We start from the raw sequence: 17,761 nt of genomic DNA on the forward strand, positions 1-17,761 counted from the left end.
CCAAGCAAGTTGGTCCTTCCTCAGACTGTTCTGTGACAACTTTTGCTACAGCAACAAGAGAAGCAACTGCAACAACCACGAGCTTCGTGAAAGGACAAGCAGCATCAAAGGGGATCTGAGCAAAGGCGCTACTGGGGTCAAAAGTGCAGTCCCCAGAAGGTGTACAACCACCGCCACGGGAATTCTGCCCTATCAGACAGTCCACATTTAAATATGGAAGTTCTATACTGTTATGCTTGCTAGCTTTGTATGCTTCTAGCATTGACTGACTTTTTGTGTGTTTGGAACAAGTCTCCCCGATTAGATGGACTATGTACCCCTCGCTCCCTCTGCCTTCCCCACAGGTGTGAGCATAGTGTCCGGTACCGAGTTGAGGTGGGCCAGTTTCCATGGCTGAGACGAAGCCAGCGCCAGAATTCAGAGCTTCCTGGCAAGAGCCAACCTGATTCTTCATCCTGGCTGTCACCAACAGCTTCTTTGTAGCTGGTGGCTTTACCGTATTTTCAGTTGTTTACCTGGAAGGGCAGAGGAGCATGCGGACTTTGCCAACTGAGGAAGTAGCAGGAGACAGGAAGGGGCAGGAGATCTACCTCAAGGTTGCTTAGGGGGCCAGCACCTGACTGATCAGGAATTAGCATAGATGTTACCCTGCTAAGCCCACAGAACCTGGTTGTTTATTTAAAAGGTAGGTTTGTAGACATTTAAAAGAGGAAAAAAACAGCCTAGACATGGATGGGGGGGGGGGGCAGGGGAATACAGATCACATTTTTAAGAGAAAGGAAGCACCAAGAAAACAAGAAAGCTGGAGGAAAGAAGGTAGCCCTTAGACCCTTTAACATCTTCATTTCAGTGACAGTGACTCAAGCCAGCACGGATGCTTCAGGGGCATTTGCGTTCAATTTGATTTATCATTTAATGTATTTTCTCATTTAGGCCATGACTCATTGCTTCTCAAAAGCCTGTTTTTAGCTATTGCTTCTCAGTGGGATTTTTCCACATATCAGATGCTCAGCTGTGTGTCTAAGAGGGCAGCGTCTGCCTTCAGGCTAGAAGACTGACCATCCAGTTTTATGAAGTTATAAAAGGTTGTTGTAAAAATTTCTTCCACTAAATTTGTGAAGATTGGATTGTCAGCCTAATCCCAGCACTTGGGAGGCAGAGACGAGCAGGAGCTCTGAGTTGAGCCAGCCTGGTCTACGAAGAGAGTTCCAGGTCTGTCAGGGTTACATTGTGAGACCATATTCCCGGAAGAGTGGGGAAGGGGTTGGGACAAAACACAAATCATTTTAACTATGTCGTAAAGGATAATTCTGAAGTACCCAGAGGGAGATGGAACCATCCACCTATGTGTTGTGGTCTAATATTTCAGCATGTGATTTCTGACTCTCTCAGAAAGAAATCCAGTGGGAATGGGAGCAGAGAGAAAGAGATGACGGGATGCCAGCAGAGCTAGAAATGGGGCTGGTAACCGTGCAGTAACGGTGGGAGAAAAGTAGTTGTTCCACAGAATAGTGAGATGCCCTAGACTGCGGCTCCAGGAAAGCTGGGCCAGCCTGGCCGGGGACACAGGTGAGGAACATGAGCAGAAAAGACTAACAACATGACAGACTGCTTGGCTGTTGACATACAACCATTTGTTCTCCTTCATTTTCCCCAGTTTATAAGTGAGGTTTACCTATATCATGGGTAAATGCATGGACAAATTCTGGAATGCTATACCAGATTGGTAAATTCTGAAAGAGATAAGGTGATTCAGAATTGGTAAAAGTAAAAATGGCTGTTTCTCAGTGTAAACACCTCATTACTGTTTGATTGTTCTAAATAACAAAATAATGCATTAATTAAAATTTTATGACAGAATGCAAGGCTGTATGTCTGGTCTCTAGCACTGAAAAAAGAGAGAAAGTACACATGAAAATGGAGGAGAAAAGAGAAAACATAAGCCAGGCATGGTGGCGCACGCCTCCAATCCCAGCACTTGGGAGGCAGAGGCAGGTGGATCTCTGAGTTTGAGGCCAGCCTCCTCTGCAAGATGTAGTTCCAGGACAGCTAGAACTGTTACACAGAGAAACACTGTCTCAAAAGATCAAGAGAAAGAGAAAGAACACAAACAGGAGACCGTTGGGTGGGTAGACTCTAAGACTTCATGCCCACTGTAAAAATCAGAATTAGAAGCTGTGTCCAGAAGAACCACCTGCACTCTTGCACTAGGAGTGTACAGAGGACCTGCACACGGAGAACTAGAAATCCTTACCTGTACCTGGTGCAGTGGATTTGAGAACAAAGAACCTGATCTATAGAGCTGGGGACCAGAGGCCAGAACTAAAACTTCGGTGAGATTTCAACAGGTGAAACCATCTGCTTACCAAGGAAGAAGTTAGCAAGTGGGTGGGCAGAGCAGAGAAGTATGGTCAGAGGTCAGAGGCCAGGGAATAGAGGGACCAGCACCAGCAAGCAGGACTTCAGGGTAGAGATACAGTTATCAAATGTCCATCCGTAAGTCCATTCTTTTTTTAATTTTTAAAAGTACATTGGTGGTTTGCCTGCATTTATGTCTGTATTAGGGTGTCAAATCTCTTTGAGCTGGATTATAGACAGTTGTGAGCTGCCAGTGGATATTGGGAATCGAACCCAAGTCCTCTAGAAGAGCAGCCAGAGCTCTTAGCTGCTGAGCCATCTCTCTAGCCCTGGTAAGGCCACTCTGAGCCCATAGTGATCAATGTCATCAGTAAGAGGACTTAGCATCTGCATCCTGACCAGAATGGTTCCTGAGATTATACCCTGAGTTAACACCACCTACTATGAAGACATCACTTAAATCTCAGCTAGAAAAGAGCCTGGGGACTGCTTCTAAAACAAGAAGACTGCAATCTTAGAGATCAGTATTAACAAGGGAGGAGAGTCGTGATATGGAGAAGAATGAATGCCTCAGGAAGTCTGGAAGAGTCTAAAGGCACTGGGGATGCTTGTTGCATTGAGTGGCCCTGAACTATGGGAACTGCCTGGGCAATGCAGGAAGTTAGGTGCCTGCAGCCTTCTTTTAACCACATCCACTCCTGTCCTAAACAAATGATCAAAGCCATTAATCGTTAATTACCACACACCAACCTATGTCCTCAGAACTCACCTTTGTTTGGGATACAGTGGATCCAATGCCTAAATAGAAGATGGGGGACTACACCCCTCCCCCAGATCCCTTCAGCTGCAGAGGCGTGGGACCATGCCTTCAAACTGACTCTGATAACAGAGCCACGGACTGTGGGGTGAATTGGAAATGGGCCTGAGGAACAAGAGCAACGGAAGGAAGGCATGGAACCAAGAGGCAGACATGTTGGTGAAAAGCAGCCCTCACTTGAGCCTCTCAGGAAAGCTAGAAAGGTCTGCATCACTCTGAGCAGAGGCGGGAACCACAGGTCAGACGCTTCAGACCACCAGCTATGATATGTGGTCCTGCGGCAGGCTGGGGCTTCAGGACTGCAGCTTGACAGCTCATGCATCCTGAAGGAGGGTAAAGGTCGCCATACTGGGCTCCACTTCTAGCATAGGAAGAACTGTGTTCTGGACCCAACACAGCATTGAGCACCCTCAGTAAAATGGGAAAGTCCTCAAGCCCAGAACCTTGTCAGACTTCGAGCTAGATGGAAAACAACTGTTCCTTGCTCCTTTTAAGACTACCTGATAATTTCTTACTTACTAGGTTTTAGGTTTGTTTGTTTTTAATAAAGAAAATACATTACAGGGAAAAAGAAAGAAAAGCAACTGTTCACAGGCTCTAGACAATAATTGACCTATAAGCCTTGGTTCTATTGTTAGATGTGTGTCCTCCATGGCACAGCAACTCAGTCTTAAGCAACCAGCCTCGCATCTGAAGAGGGAAAATGCATTGCGCTTCTTGGTTTGTTCCTATCCCTTCTTACAAACAGGTTAACTGCATGGGAATATTTATGTGGTTTTCCCCCTGTATTCTGATCCACACAGAGTAAATAACTGAAAACAGTTTTTGTGTTTCTTGTTTTCTAAGTTTGTGAGAAAAGCGACACCAGAGCCAGAGTCTAACAGGGTAGATTACAAACGCAGGGACCCCAACTGGGGTGTAGCTTGATGATAGAATGTTTACCTGGCACACCAGAGGACCTGGCTTTGATCTCCAATACCACACACACAAAGCAAAAGGATACAGGGCCCTGAGAGACAACAGATGCTTTGCCTTTGGAATATAAATGGAAGGGATTCTGCATTTTTTTTCTGCCCTTCAAACAGAAACCAAGTACATCAGCAAGGGGATGTGGTTGTGTGTGCTGGAACTATTATTTCTTCCTTCTGAGGAGCCCCCTGTCAGTTCCAAATGGAGCCTTCCACCATCAGCTCAGGTATCCATGACAGCAAAAGCCCTGAGCACTTTCTGAAGGGCAGCCCTGGGCGCTACATCATGCAATACATTTTCCTGGCGAGATCTTATTTAAATTCACAATATCTTAGTGAGGAGGCTGCTTCCCGATTTAGAGACACAAAAGCTAAGGTACCACCTAGGAGGCTGTAGAACAACCCTAATGCCTACCTCCCTTTTTCCAGAGCTCCCTCTCTTTCTGATACCTTCTCAGTGAGAGAAAAGAAAGGCAAGCGAACATCTCCTGCCTTGCTATGTGTTCCCAGAGAACATAAGAGGAGTCAAACATAGGCACAGGGCTGGATCAGCAAATTCTGATATCTAAAACCAAGGTCAGATCTAACATTTATGCTTCTGGTACTCTCCCGTGGGCAGGCTCATCACACAGTTTTAGTAACTGGTGATGAGGATCACATAAGTCCTACGCGTGGACAGGAAAGAACCAGCCTCCTGGGTTGGTTCCTTCCTCCCTCTGCTTGTTCAGCATCTTCTCCCCGTGAGCAGGGAGCAGCTGGGCTTAGTGAGTTGGAACCCAAGCAGATCAATAGCAGGAAGATGTGAAGGCGTCGTTAGCAGAGCGCTAATGTTCACCGCACACACATCCAGGGTGCCAGTCACGGAGGGAAGGTTAAGTAGAGTCAGTCTGATGTCCGATGATTCATTGTGCTGGAACATGGGACATTTTTCTGCCTCCGTCACTTAATACAGCTTCGGTGAGGGGGAACTCCATGTTGGTTTTGAGTATTTGCGACAATGCTTTATGTGCAATGTTTACATAAGTAATAAAAATGCTACCTGTCAATACATACAATATATATGTATGCATATATGTACGTAGGCAGTGTGTCTGCTAGTTATACTATGTGCGAAACAAAAATTGAACATAGTGTAAGGCAGCCAGATGCCAAGATCTTTGACAAATGACAGCGGTAAAGTAATAACTGCTCACATGTTTTGCAAAATCAAGTTTTTGCAGTTTTGAGAGTATTTATTTTTTGTTGTATTTTTCTTAAATGAAGGTGCAATACCAGAGCAGTGAATAGTGGCCTTTAATCGAAGATGCTGCTGGTGTGTTGTCCCCACCCACACAGGGACACTCTTCTGTAGGAATGACAGACGGGCAGACCTATGCCGTCATGCCAGCTCCTCCCTGCCGCTCACTACCTGTCTTCTCTACATTGTGCTGAGGGACAAGGTTCCTAACTCAAGCTAAAATTCCCCTGTGCTCCTATAAGAGCTGTGAGGCGGGGGCGGGCACACTCGGTAAAATGGAGGAGGAAGATGGATCCGTTCATTTTTTTTTCCTGGTTAAAAAAAAAATTCCAGGAACACGTCTCTTCAAAATTAGATAGATCTCATGAAATTTGACGGAGGCCATGCATGCAAAACTGTTAGCTGTGTCAAAGGCCAAGAGCCTGTCTCTCACAGGGTTGCAAACACTTCTGCACGGATGCAGCCCAGACAGAGACGTTTTGTTAGACGTCTAGTCACCCAGATAAAACCGCCCTGCTTGTCATTTGTCTCACCTACAATCCTAACAGGAGAAAAAGGAATCACACAAGCCTGTGGTCCTAGGCATCCCTAGACCCTGAAGGGTGATGCCACAAAGAAATGGAAATCCTTACAGAGATGACGCATGATTGATCTGTTACTATTTGGAAAGAAAGAACTACTGGGCTAGCACAGGACGAAACACATCTTATCTGAGTCCCGATAAGCTAGAAGGCTGGGGTCAGGAAGATACTGGCCCCTAAAACAAGCCCACAAATCTAAACTCCATGTTGACATATCCCAGGAGAAGTGCTGAGCGAGGCTAAAACGCCCCCATCTGTCACGCTGCTTATGTAAGTGGGTGGAACAATCGCCAGCATGGACTATTTATTTAAGCACCTGCTATCTTTCTGGGACATGGTTGACCAAAGGTGGGCTAGGCTCTATTTGTCTTGTTATATTGGCCTTCTGTTGGATTAATTTAAAACAGCTTTTTAAATAAATTATATAAATAATATATATATATAATATAAATAATATATATAAATAATATATATAATATATATAAATAAAATATATAATATATATAATATATAAATTAAATAAATATAAAGGCCTCCAGATACCTCTAAACTGTGACTGTGTATAAATATTTAGGAGCAGTAATGGCATAAATATAATGTACTTCTAACTCTTTCACAAATACACTTGAAAGCGCTTGGTACACAATGACAGACTTCTTCAAATAAGACTTCTCTAAACCACTGCTGTTTACCAACAAAAAGAGCTGTTGCCTACAGGGGACAATAGGCTCAGAGATTGGAGCATGGAAAAAATTAGAAAACACCGACTAGTTACTATGCAACAGAAAGACAAGGAAAGCCCTCATGGTTCTCACCCAAGCTGGATTGCTTGAGCGAAATCAGACAGAGCAGAAAACAGCTCAAGCAGGCTCATGTTGTTGGAGCTGATGTATGTGTCTTCAAAGTGCAGGCAGTCCAGAGCCCTGCCATTTTTACCTCAACAGTCTCTCTGTGTTCTGTGGACCAGGGCTTGGTGTTTTCTGTAGGGCATTAATCACACCCACCTGGGAAAGACATGGTGCGCGAGACATAAGGTGACTGTGGAAGAACTAGGGAGACCCTAAGTTACTGCTAGAGTGCCCCAGAAGTACAGCAGAACCTATCCTTTCAGATCCAGGGCTGTGCTGGTCCTAAGGTAAGAAGAGGATGCCCATCCCCCAACATGTCATTGCACTCATCTCTACCTGGGTTTGGGAAGGAAACTGCTAGAAACCTTCCTTGGAGAAGACTCTTGTAACTCAACATAAAGTTGATACCCACAACTTCTCACTTTCAAGTAGTCAATAAGAAATTATCTGACCTGAGTGTGGTGGCCTATGTGCTTAATCCCAGCACCCCGGGAGCCTGAAGCAGGAAGAGTTTAGGCTCCAGAATGGGACCTTGTCTCAGAAACAAAACAAGGAAATACATAAAACAAGCAAACAAAGGACTAGAGATATGGCCCAGCAGCTGAGAGCTCCTACTGCTCTTGGAGAAGACACAAGCTGGGTTCCCAGAACCCACATGAACAGTTCCTTCTCCTTGGGCTCTGATGTCTCTGGCCTCTGCAGGCACCTGCAGGCATCGGCACATACCCACCCTCACCTACACACATAAAAAATAATAGAAATAGGCAAATACTTAAAATACAGAATTATGATGGCTCATGCCGGTAATCCCATACTTGGAAAGTGGAGGTAAGACCACTTCATGGTCATGACCAACCTGATCTGTAGAGTGAATTCCAGGTTTGTGGAGGGAGTTACACAGTGGGACCTACTCCCAAAAGACCTAGCCAACCACACACACACACACACACACACACACACACACACACACACACAAATGGATTTAAAAAGAAATAATATGGCTGAAAGCCGCCTGGATCTCATTATAGATATTATATATAGTTCTTTAACTATTTTCTGGGGACATTTCTCTACAGAATTGCTATGGCAGACAATAGAGAACTCTGCATTGGACAAACTGAAAATCAAGGTGCCAGCAAGCCACAAAGGGCAAGAAGCAAGTGATAAAATCCCATAAAAATGTGGTGTTGTTTAAGTTTATGCGTTTTCCCGCAGTCATGCTTTTTTTTAAATCAAGATGATTTATTCATATTATTTCATTGAACCTAATAGATTCTTTACCCATCTTCACCCTCCCGTGACCTTGGTTTTACGATATGATAACTGTGTCGATTACAGTCTGGGTTGGATACAAATCAGCTCTGGGATAGCCTGTTTGACAATGTGGCAGGAGCCAAAGATAAACAAGGACAGTTGACTTATTAGATGCAGAGGGGTTGGGGACTCACACAGAAGTGACAGCCTGCAGGATGGGGGATAATATTCCTGGGACCTAGCAGGAAGGGACCAGCTTGGAAAAAAAACAAAAAGCAAAACAGCAACAACAAAGGAAGAACAGTCCTCCTTCTGACCTGGCCTCCTCCCAAGGCATTGCTGCTTTGTCCCATCCCAGCCTCCTCACAGAAGCAGCCACAGGGCTTTCATGGGCTGGGTGCCTTGGAGGTGTCCACTATTTCATTTCATCCTCCTGAGAGCCCTGAGAGGTGAGCTGTTAGTGTCTGCCTTACAAATGACAAGTCTGAGAAGTGGAAGACCTGCTTGGGTAGCTGGGTGGCTAGGAAACACATTGGAGTTTATGAATGCCGCGCCAAGCAGAATATTGGAGTTTTTCTTTCTTCTTTGATTTCTTTTTATCCCAAGTTTAAACTGCCATGGTCTTCAGGCCCACCACCTCCCACTTTGGGAGTCTAGTACGTGCGTTCTTACGGAGGAAATACCAACACATCACTTGAACTTCGGTTTTGCCCTGTCATCTGGGGGCCAGCCATCTGTATCAGCAGCAATGTTAGGGGTGTCACTCAGGAAGAGGGTGAACTGCTCAAGGAATGCATCATTGTTGGGTTCTGCGATATTGCTGACAGGCACTGAAATGCAAGGACATTTAGACGAGACCAAGGTCTTAGGGGGCCTCTTGGAAGCACAAATGCCTCTGAATTGTTTTCAGATATTGGCCAGAGCATCCATTTCCTTCCACAGCCTAGAACTTAGAGAACCTTTTCTGCAGTGGCCCCTGAGTGCCTATTTTATCCCTGTCCAATTATTGATGAGCCAGAAAGTCTCTGCTTTTCCACTAACACTCATCTTCTGCTATTTATTTTAGATACATTTGCTGCTGTAAGAAACAAAAACGTCACCTCCAGAGTGACCAAGAGGAGCAGAAATAAAGCCCTGCTTCTTCTCCCAGGAGACTTCTCCTATGAAATCGTGTAGCAGAAGCAAAGAGATATCCAACCATGTTTTAAGGATCGGAAATGTGCAGTTAGGAAGTTCCACGTGTCTCTCTTCCACGAGTCACAGGCTTCCCAGCCTGGACGGCCAAGCAGCTGTAGGCAGCTTCCAAGCACATTCCCGCCTCAGCCCAGGTGGGAGGAAATCCCTAACTCTGCTCTACCGGCCGCCATCATAACGTGGGGGTGGAGAGCAAAGTGCCAATCACTACACAATTCAGAAAGTGGATGTGGAATCCAACTGGGCTTCTCTGCTGGAACCTTCTACCCGTTCCCCTCTCACAAGGGAACTGAAGGAATGGCACAGGAAGCAACAGTACCCTTTTCAAGGATGAAGACTCCATACCCTGCAGTTTTGCTTCCTGTTAGTTGTGCAGCAAGGGGAAACTGAGATGGATTGCTGCCCGTGGCTTACTTTCCTAAGGACACGCTTAAAGAGAATGTGATAACATCTGACTTCCAGGCTAGAAATCAGATTGTATTCAAGAAATGGTAATGCTTCCTTGGGTGGCAACTAATTATATTTTGGGCTTTTATTTCTATTTAGAGAAAGAAATACAGTAACTTGAGTCAAAATTCCACAAAGAGCCTGGCCTGGGGGAATACAGGAAGATCACAAATTCAAAGCCTGCTTGATCTTATGAGTGAGTTCGAGACCAGCACGAGTACCCTAGTGAGACCCTACACTGAAACTAAGAAGAGGGCTGGGAATGTGGTTTAGGAGTAGAACTCTTGCCTATCATGTATGCGGCCCCCAGTAAATACCAGGGCTGGGGTGGGAGGTGGGGAGGTACATATCTCTTCAAAGACACACAGTGAACTTTCCCATCCTTCCCTGTCATAGCTGCTGTCCTTGTGTATCCTCCAAGAGATGAAATCTATCTTCAAACAAGTGCACATCTTTTTGCCCCTTTCTCCATAAGTAACAGTACATCATGTCCAGCCCTTTTGGAATCATCTGGAGGTAGATACCTGAAAAGCCATCTCATTTTGCAACCATATAGTATTCCATTCTGCAAATGAGTAATTGCTCTTTGTCAGGCTATCTTCTGATGCTTGAACCCTAACTTCGTGTGGTTTGGTTATTGAAATCTGGTCCTGACCACTGAGATCAGTTGAGATTTTTCTTAAATACTTGAGCTAGGTTCTCTATACACAGTAGTTTGATAAATACCTCAGTTAGAGTGAGAAATGCCCCCCCCCCACATTGTCTGGGGCATGTGAATGCTCGCTCCCAGTTGGTGGTGGGTTTAGTAGATGTAGGGGGCGTGGCCTCATTAAAGGAAATATTCCACTGGAGGAGCGTATGATGGCTGATTTTGGTTGTCAATTTGACTACATCTAGAATTAACTAAATTCAGTGTTTGGTTTAATCTTAAGAATACCCACTCCACCGATGCAAATAACTCCAATTAAAGTGGATTAGAGCAAATTAAAATGTCTGTGTTTAATAAATGCAGCACTCTTGGGTGGACTGAGGCAGCACGGCAGGGGAGATGGACCCACACAAACCCTGGAGAGCACGTGTTCCTTATTTGGGTGCAAGCCTAAATAGCCTGTGGGAGTGGTCCTGACCCTCCCCAGGGAGGAGTCAGCACTAGGCAGGTTGGGAGTTGAAGTCCAGACAATGCAACTCCCAGGCTAGGGGTTGGGGTGATGCTTCCAATCATTCATTCAGTATCTCAGTTGAGTTCCTATTGCTGTGAAGAGATACCATGACCACAGGAACCCTTATAAACATTTAATTGGTGTGACTTTCATGTACAGAGGTTTAGTCCATTGTCATCGTGGTGGAACATGGTGGCGTGCAGGCAGACCTGGAGCTGATTGTCCTACATCTTGATTTGCGGACTACAGAAAGTGATCTGTGTGTCACACTGAGTGAAGCTGGAGCAAAAAGGACCTCAAAGCCCACCTCCACAGTGACACACTTCCTTCAAGGCCAAACCAACTCCAACAAAGTCACACCTCCTAATAATGACACTCCCTATGAGCTTATGGGGGCCAATTACATTCAAACTACCACTCTAAGCATCTGGGCACACATGTGAGCCATTTTTCTTGATTAGCTCATCTGAGGTGGGAAGACCCACGCCTTCTGGTGACAGCTACTTAAAAAAACCATGAAAGAAGGAAGTTTGCTCTTTGCCTGCTTGCCTTCACTCTCATTGGCAAATTCATCTACCCTGTTCCTGAGGTCTTCCTTTGCTAGTGTTAGAACCTATTTCTCAAGGATTCCAACCCGGAGTGCAAACTGGCAGCTCTCTAGGACTTTCCTGGGACTCCCACACTTGATTGGGACAATTGGAGACATCCAGTCTGGTAGACTGAACAGCTCCTGGATCCCTCATCTTTCTGTCGGAAGTCCGCCATTGCGGAACTACTCAGACCGCAGCTTATCAGCTACTCTAATGAGTTCTGTCCTTTCTCTTCATGAGACAGCCCGAGCATGGTTAAACACGGCTCTGGCAGGCTTTGCCCTTTCCCGGATTTCCTCGGCCTTGCTAAAACCACATTACATTTCCTAAAGCTAGCTCCAAGACCCATTGCTTTCTTTGGCCAATTCTTCCTCCTGAGGCTGACTACCAAGGTCCAGTTATTAAAGTATGGAAGTCCAACAATCAAAAGCCCTGTGGCTCACCTAACTAACATGTCCAATTAAATTAAACACCTCATCCTAACATGGGGTTTCCCCCTTTACTTTTATAAACCGCTATTTTCCTATGGGTTACATCTGTCTCCTCTATCCAGAGGCAGTCCTTTGTCCTCTGGGACAAACACTCCTTACCCCTCTCCCTCCTTCCTTCCTTCCCCTTCTCCCTCATCCTCTATCTCCTGTCTCTATCTCAATAAATCTCCTTTGTGCCAAGCACTTGGTTTTCGGGTGTGCTAAGCTGGCTCAGGTCCCTTACAGTACCTTTCGAGAACTCTCACCAATACACTAGGTTTGAGAGTTCAAAGACTCAACCATTTTGAGACATGATTTCTCGGCTCTCAGTTCCCAGCTTTCACCACTATGTCCCTGCCGGTATGGACCCTAAACTGGAACGGTCGGGCCAAACAAACTTTCCTTCTTAATTGTCTTCATCCGTATGTTTGTTACCACGGCAACAGAAAAGTTAATACACTTGGGTTCCAGAAGAGTTCTTTTCGAACCACACTACTGTCATCTGAGAACTGGGTCTCCAGAATCTCGCACCCACACAAGCTACTGGGTGGCTGCTAAAAAGAATCCTATCACTTTTACAGAATTAAAAAAAAAAGTTTAAACTTTAGTAGCTTTTCATTACAGCTTAAAAGTGTACCTGTGTGTGCTTGAACGGGGTTGTGCTGACACTGTTTTCAAAGCAGTGAGCAAACACATTAAAACAGAAAACGCGTTATTTTTGCTCTGTGCTGCCACTGAATTTCCCTGGGAACAGTTTCCTTCGCCTTATGCACCATGCACTAGAAAACGATTAAATGGCTCTAACGCGGAGTGCTAGCGATTAACCTTAAAGAACGTTCGAGCTATATTTAATTATAATCCTCAAATCCGTTCTCCCCATTTTTGGAACTGCATTATTCATATCATTGTCATAATGACATCTATTTTTGATAGCTCTCAGGACCGAGTTCCATCGCCATACTGTTAGAAGAGAGGCTCTTAGAGCATGCGCTTTAGCGGGGTAGAGAAAAGATCTCAGCGCAGCAAGTGGGCCTCTAGTCCCAGGAGTCCGGTTGGAGAGAAGCAGGCAGAGAAGTTTCTGGGCAGGTCCTCAGCCGGAGCGATTTGAATGCTGATGCTCCGGGGCTCCCTCTCCCACTCTATGAATTTACAGGCCATCAGGGGATTCCAGCTCTCCAGCGTCTGGTGCCAACAACGTCCGTTTGTCATATACCAGCCTCTGAAATGGGGAGTTTGCAAAATAGAAAAGTTCTATTTTATTTGAGAGGCACAAATCTAAATGATCCAAGAACCCAAACTCCCAAATCTAGCTCCCTGAGGCTAGGATTTAATGGTATTTATGGGATTAAAAACAAGATGATCTCAGGTGTAGAAAAAACAATGGTCACTAGGGTAAACTGAAGTAACCAATTGTCTGCGCTTGTACGGTCAAACCCCACAAGTCTTCAGAGGGCTCGTGCTCAGAAAACAGGCGTCAGCTGGATCTGAGAATGAAATGGACAACCAGAAGACTCCTGCTCAAAGGCAAATAAAAGAGAAAGAAAAAAAGAAAAAAGGAAGGAAGGGAGGAAGGAAGAAAGAAGAAAGAAAGAAAGAAAGAAAGAAAGAAAGAAAGAAAGAAAGAAAGAAAAACCTCAATTGGTTTCAGATAGATAAAGACCTCCAGGTTCCTGAAAAACAAACCCTCGTTTCCATAGTGACCACACATGGAAGGTATTCTGGGTAGCAGAACTAATGAGGCATGCAGATTAGCGGTAGCACCTCTGAAATCCGTAATGAAAGCAGGTGGACTGAACTGGAGGCTTTGTTCTGGTTTCCCTGGGGTTCACCACTCCGCCTATTTGCTGTATTCCTGTTTGGAGGAGGACTTGGCTGGGTGTCTCAACCTCCTCATTCAGTGCCAGGTACACACTAGGTGCCCAATGTGGTCTTACTGAATTTTAATTTCTCCGATGTCTCTAACACAAATAACAAAAACTCAGAGACAGACATTGGGGTTCAGCCTGAAGATCAGAAAAACAAAGAAGCCAACCACTAGAGAGACCTTTTACCTTTGCCAAATCTTCAGACCAAAAGCGGGGAGATCCTGTCTCCACGAATCCCCAGGAAGAATTCCTGTCTCTTCCCTTTTATATTCCTCTCTCCACCCAGTTACATCACTCCTGTCTCCACCTTCCTAGTGCTGGGATTAAAAGCGGATGATCCCAAGTGCTGGGATCATCTTTGTGTGAGCTCTGTTTCTCTTTTAAATAGAGTCAATCTTGTGTAGCCCAGGGTGGACTTGAATTCACAGAGATCTGTCTGCCTCTGTCCCCCAAGTCCTGGGATTAAAAGTGTGTGCCACTACTCCTTGGCCTGTAGGGCTGACGAGCATAGCTGCTTTGCCCTCTGATCTTCAGGAAAGCTTTAATTATTAAAGCACAAATAATATACCATTATAGATGTTATGAAAATGAGAGGGGAAAGGGGCTTGTAGGAACGGTAGGTGGATGTCTATTATGTATCAATACTCAAATAGAAAACAGATGAACAAATGAGTAAATAAACCAAACTAGGGCATGAAAAGGAATTTTTTGTGTACCACAATAATGAAGCTTGAATTCCAGAACCCTTCCCTAGTGCGTTTGCATTCATAACCTTAAAATATTTTCTTAAAGACTCCCAGCGTTTAAAGCTTTAGAGTCACAAAATTTAATCCACTCTGGGCCCCAAGCTGCGCGTAAGCGTGGTGCCACTTTCAAACACAGAAGAACAAAGACACAGTCCACACCCCAAGTCAGGGAGGGTACGGCATAACACGCAAAACCAATTTTCTTTGAGTGGCTATTCCATTTGCTGATCTCAATTTTCTGTTTTCCTAAAAGGATCCATTTGTGCCGTAACAAAACTTGCATTTTTCCCTGTGTAAAGAAATATCCATTTGAGGTTACTTCTCTTTTCCCAGCTTTTATTGCCATTTGATCGCTGTCTTATTTCTTCCTGTCATGTGAGCAGAGCTGGTTCCTCCTGAATGACACTCTGGTCCCTGAAGGATGTACATTCAGTGTCTCTTCGGGCCGATAAAGCAAGCTATCTATGTGTCTTGGTTCCATCTCTAAGCACCATTCATGTCTTCTGCCTCCTCACCCACATGCCTGTACCCAACTACCTACCTTAGCCATGCTGGCTCCTGCCCCTCACCTACATGACTGTACCCAACTACCTTAGCCATGCTGGTTCTTGCCCTCCTCACCCACAGGACTGTACCCAACTACCTGCCTTAGCCATGCTGGCTCCTGCCCCTCACTACCACCTGCAAGAAGATGAACTCTGAAAAATCTCAGATTGTAAAGACCATTGATCTTCGGGACTTTGTCCTCAAACTCCAAGTCTGGATGTGGACAATACCACGGTATGCCTGGTGCCTCCTGAATCCCAGTCCTCGGCTTGCTCTGAGATGCTTGGAACTGCCTTCGTCATCGAGAAGGGAAGACAAGCGATGGAGGAGCTCTTTCTCATTTACCACGGCCTTGCTCTGGAGCCTCGACCTCGGCGACATCACTTTTGAGAGTGCTCACCTGTCCCATCGCACCCTGGGTGGAAGACTGGCAAGCAGCATGCTAAGGAAGCAGCGGCATTTGGAGTCATTGCTCTTACCTTGCTGCATCCTCTGTGACCTGCCATGAAGACCAACCACGGCAGGAAAGGCCACACTGTGAAAGGGAGACTGTCATCTGGGCAGGGGTGGACCGTGTGAAGAAGAGCAGAGGCAAGCGTAAAGAGGATGACTTGGGAAACAGCATTCCCTCACAGGCATTTCATTAATTCATGCATTCACTGAGTCACTTAATAAATTAATTTATATTATGCTCTTCTATGTGCCAGGAAGTTGCTTCATATGCTGTGGCCACAGCCAGAGGTAAACAAAATAAGCTTGCTTTTATGAATGCACAGTACGCTGAAGTCATTTCCTAGTCATTGTTAGTATCGTTTTAATTTTCCTAATAATACTCAGATACAGAAACACGCACCCGAGGTAGAAAACAGCAGTCTTAGAGCTTTATAATAATATTCAGCTACAATTAAGTGTGTGCCTCCAGCTCCAGAGAAGCTAGGAAAGGAGGAGGACCCTAAGAGGGAGGCACGGATCGCCCTGGGAAGGGGAATTAGATGAGATCTCCTGGGTAAACTGGGGGCAAGAACAGAGAGCAGTAAAGAGGAGGGAAGGAGGGATGAGAACATGAGGGAACCAGGAGGTCAAGTTGGGGGACAAACGGAGTGGGAGATCCATGAAAGAGATATCTTGATAGAGAGAGACATTATGGGGTTAGAGAGAAACCTGGTGCTAGGGAAATTCCCAGGAATCCACAAGGATGACCCCAGCTAAGACTCCTGGCAATAGTGGAGAAGGTGCTTGAACTGGTCTTCCCCTGTAATCAGATTGGTGAATACTCTATCATCACAGTGCCTTCACCCAGTAATTGATGCAACCAGATGCAGAGATCCACAGTCAAGCACTAGGCCGAGCTCCGGGAATCCAGTTGAAGAGAGGAGGAAAAATATGAGCAGGAGAGGTCAAGATCATGATGGAAGAATCTACAGAGACAGCTGAACCAAGCTCGTGGGAACTCATAAACTCTAGACTCACAGCTATGGAGACTCCAAGGGACCAAACTAAGCCCTCTGCATGTGGGAGACAGTGGTGTATTCTGGTCTATCTGAAAGACCCCTGAAAGCTAGCTTGTCAGAGCCCATTCCCTATGGTGGGATGCCATGCTCAGCCTTAATACATGAGGGAGGGGCTTGGTCCTGCCTCAACTTAATGGGCCAGGCTTTGTTGATTCCCCTTACCCTTTGGGGGAATGGATGGGGAATGGACTGGGGGAAGATGGGAGGGGGCAAGAGGAAGAACTGTGGTTGGATTGTAAAATGAAATTTAAAAATCTAAAAAATAATTTTTAAAAAAAGTGCGTGCCTCAAGAATACTATCATCTCGCAATCTTACTTCCAAACTTGAGGCGATGGTACCAGCCTCTCATGGAAGATGAGCTCAGCACCACTTTAGACCCTAAAGCTTCTTCAGGAAGAGAGTGAGAAAGAGCAAACACTTGCACCAGGGACGGGCTCACAGCTGGTCCTCTATGTATCAGCCATCATCATCATCGTCGTCATCTTCTTCATCATGACAGACAAAAGCAAAGGGGAACAACAGTGCATACAAAGGCTTGGAACGTTCGACATACTCGAGCTCCAAGCAGCTTCTGGGAGACAAAGGCCTGAGACACTGATTTAGAGACAGTGGAGAGATGGACAGAGGTCTCCTGAGTCCTGCAGGTTTGAATACGAACCGTCCCTCCTGGCATCGTGCACTTGGACTGTTAGACCCCATTGGTAAAGGTTTGGGGAGATTATGGAGCCTTTGGGGAATGGGCCTAGCTGGCAGACGGAGGGCCAGGGGTGAGGGCCAGCTAAGCTTCTGGTTCAGACTCTCTGCTTCCTGTTGTCTCACAATGCGAAGAGCCCATTGGTGAGAAAAAAAAAAAAACCCAACATGATGGAGGAAGGTAATTAGTTAATTATAATAAACCAACTGCTTGGCCTCATAGCTTAGAACATAGGTGGGTGGAATAAACAGAATAGGATGCTGGGCTGAAGAGGAAGTGAGGTCAGACTCTGCTCTGCTCCCAGAGAGACCCAACTGCTCTGCTCTCTGGAGCAGAGACACCAGGATGGACGGAGGCTAGACTCTTCCCGATAAGCGCACCTTGGGGTGCTTACACACATCATTAGAAATGGGCTAGTCCAGGTGCGAGAATTAGCCTGTAAGGGCTAGAGTTCATGGGCCAAGCAGTTCTTAA

General features: G+C 45.6%; 1 long non-coding RNA gene across 4 annotated transcripts in view; it reads right to left on the reverse strand.

The window, feature by feature from the left end:
• The window catches only part of LOC126508533 (uncharacterized), a 104,629-nt gene that overhangs the window by 69,463 nt on the left and 17,405 nt on the right, over positions 1 to 17,761 (reverse strand). The window contains exon 3 of one of the 4 annotated variants that reach the window (XR_007593862.1): positions 9,829 to 13,143. The exons of the other annotated variants lie outside the window; for them this stretch is intronic. This is a non-coding gene — a long non-coding RNA (uncharacterized lncRNA). Of the gene's footprint in view, positions 1 to 9,828; positions 13,144 to 17,761 lie in introns of those variants that run through there. 4 annotated transcript variants of the gene reach the window in all.

The sequence above is a fragment of the Alexandromys fortis genome, unplaced genomic scaffold (genome assembly GCF_014885135.2).
Source record: "Alexandromys fortis isolate MF-2015 unplaced genomic scaffold, M_Fortis_MF-2015_v1.1 scaffold_79, whole genome shotgun sequence".
NCBI lineage: Eukaryota > Metazoa > Chordata > Mammalia > Rodentia > Cricetidae > Alexandromys > Alexandromys fortis.